This window comes from Octodon degus, unplaced genomic scaffold, assembly GCF_000260255.1.
Source record: "Octodon degus isolate 3935 unplaced genomic scaffold, OctDeg1.0 scaffold00195, whole genome shotgun sequence".
In the NCBI taxonomy this organism is placed as follows: Eukaryota; Metazoa; Chordata; class Mammalia; order Rodentia; family Octodontidae; genus Octodon; species Octodon degus.
In genome coordinates this window covers 3,382,493-3,385,479 of record NW_004524771.1, presented here as the reverse complement: position 1 = coordinate 3,385,479, position 2,987 = coordinate 3,382,493, and the positions used below count along the sequence as shown (strand labels likewise).

At 38.2% G+C, this 2,987-nt stretch overlaps 1 long non-coding RNA gene across 1 annotated transcript in view; it reads right to left on the bottom strand.

The window, feature by feature from the left end:
- Nucleotides 1-2,987, bottom strand: part of LOC111813512 — a 7,360-nt gene that overhangs the window by 2,820 nt on the left and 1,553 nt on the right. The window lies entirely within an intron of this gene.

The window sequence follows — 2,987 nt, the reverse complement described above, 5'->3', positions numbered from 1 at the left end:
GCCTGGGTGCTGGCTGGAATGAGGATCCTAAACTGACTTTGTAGCCCAGGCGGGTTTTGAATTTACAGTGATCCTCCTGCCTCAGCCTCCAAAGTGCTGGAATTACAGGCATGTGCCACCACACCTGGCTTCCATTGTGATCCTTTGTCTAAGGAACAACTGGAAAACATTTATTCCCAGATTGTGGGTTGTCTCTTTACTCTTTTGATTCCTTTTTCCAATATTAATCTTCAGCATATACTGTCAGTTTTTCCAGCACAATGTATTAAAGAGGATATTTTTCAGGGCCAGGGAGATGGCTCAGTGGAATAAGCACTTGCCTGGCAAGTGCAGGAGCTTGAGTTCAATCCTCGGTTGCACCAAAAAAAAAAAAAAAAAGGCTATTTTTCTTCCAGTGAATGTGTTTGATACCTTTGTGAAAGACAAGATGGCTGAGTATATCTGGAGTTGTTTCTGCATCTTCTGTTCTGTTCCATTCATCATCAGGTCTGTATTTTTGCCAGTACCATGCTATTTTTATTACAGTAGCTTTGTAGTATAATTTCAAGTCAGGGATTGTAATGACTCCTGCCTTGCCTTTGTTTCTCATAATTGCCCTTGCAATTGGTCTCTTCTGGGTCCACATGAATTTTAGGATTCTTTTCTCTGATTTTGTGAGATACGCTATTGGAATTTTGATCAGAATTGCACTAAATCTGTATAACAGTTTTGGAAGTATGATCATTTTCACTATGTTGGTTCCTCCTACCCAAGAGCAGGGGACATTGTTCCATTTTTTGATATCATCTTTAATCTCCTTCTTCAGAGTACTGTAGTTTTCAATGTAGAATTCTTTCACATCATTTGTTATATTGATTCCTAGGTGTTTCGCTCTTTTGGATGCTATTAAAAAAGGTGTTTCCCTAATGTATCTCTCAGTGATAAATTTGTTGTTTGTGTTCATTAAAGCTACTGATCTTGTAGTGTTGATTTTATATCCAGCTACACTTCTGAATTTACTTCTTAAATCAAGAAGTTCTTTAGTGGTGTTTTTGGGGTCTTCTATAAAGAGTATCGTGTCATCTGTGAATAATGATAATTTAACTTCTTCCTTTCCTATTGTTATTTCTTTTATTTCTTTCCAGTGTCTAATTGCTTTGGCTAATGTTTCAGAACTATATCAAATAGTAGTGGTGATATTGGACATCCTTGTTTGTTCCTCATTGTAGATTGCAAACTTTCAGTGTTTGTCCAATTAGTACATTAGCTGTTGGTTTGTCACAGATGGATTTTTATCACGTTGCTCCAGCTAAGGTTTTGAGAACTATGTTGAACAAGAGTGAAGACATTTACTATTATATTTCCTATGATTTATAAGAACTAATATTGTATATTATACAAACAGTTGCTGTATTGTAGGGATTAGGGAAAAATAAAAAGAAAAATTTTGCATACATTTGGTATAGACACAATCAAATTCAAATATTTTCAAATGGTGGTTGGTTGAATCTGTGGCTGTGGAACCCATCATACAGAGAATAAACTATGCATATGGCTATGTGTATTTGTGTGTGTCTATGTATAAGATATTTCACTGTTGCACAGTTCCACTTACTTCTGAATTTGTCTCAAATGCTGTTCTTTTAGGTAGAACTACATGATACTGTTGTGTCTATAGGTCAAAAATGATGAAATATTTGTTTTATTTGGCTTATAGGAATATGCTGCTTATAAATACAACTGCAGGGCTGGCCAAATGCTCAGCAGATTAAAGTGCCTGCTTAGGCAGACACAGGGGCTGGGAGTTCGATCCCCAGGCCTGCCATGCTGGCCCTGCTCCTGGGGCATGCTGAGATGGCGATTAAGACTGGGTGTGGTGGCGTGTGCCTGTAATTCCAGCACTTGCGAGGCTGTAAACAGGAGGATTACTGTGAGTCTTATCTACGTGGTGAGACCCTGCACACCCTGTACACCCTGTCCTAAACACAAATAAATAAATAAAACTGCAACCAACAACTTAATCCTATTGGTGCACTTGTGTGATTAAGTTTTTAGTATTAGTTCCTAGAAATGGGATCACTAAGCTAAAGAACAGATGCATGTATGGTGCTGATGGGGTTTGCCCTCTCTTCCCATTGGTCTATAAGATACCCCCCCCCATTTCTCCTCACACTTGCCAAACACTATATAAGCCTAGGGTAAGCTGGTTTATTCTTTTTTTGGTAGAACTGGGGATTGAACTCAGGCCCTTTAGCTTGCCAGGCAAGCTGGCCTATTCTTTTTATTTCCATAATTTTATTGAGAAATGAATATCAATGAGACAGTTTTAAACCAAGCTGGTAGGACAGTTTCAATAATTAACACATTGCATGCATTCTCCCTAGTGGTTATTTGCTGTACGAGATGCAGACATGATATCCTATTTACAAACACTATTACAACAAATCCCTCTATTCATTAAGAGAATGTAACTATTTATGTATCCTAATCATTTTGAATACAAAGATACAAAATGGACATTCATCTGTATCCCCTTTTTTGTTTAGTTCCGTTATTTGAATATTATAGGTGTGTTAACTCAGCAAAATATTCTAAAAGAGTCCAGTAGTCCATAATAGTATTGGGTCTTCTGCTTCACTGGCAGTGTCAGAAATTGTTGACCTGGGTCCCTACAGCTCAACATAACAGCATGGCTTTACTTCTTATATTTCGTTTTTATACTTTCCTGCTGGATAGTTAAGACCAAGATAAAGCAGGACCTATGCAATGAGAGTTGTAGCTTTTGAGTCTGATAAGGTCAGTGAAATCCCCTCAGGATTTATGCTGAGATCCTGTACCTCAGATTGTAGATCTTTTGTCAGTGTCAGCCATATGGATGAGTCATGGCCATTGCTTGGCCAATGTGCTCTATGTGAAAGCCTGAGAGAATGTTTTCTCTCCATGTGACTCTCCTTAGGCACACTCTACATCATTGATCACTTTCCTCTTTGGCCCCATAATCTCCTTGA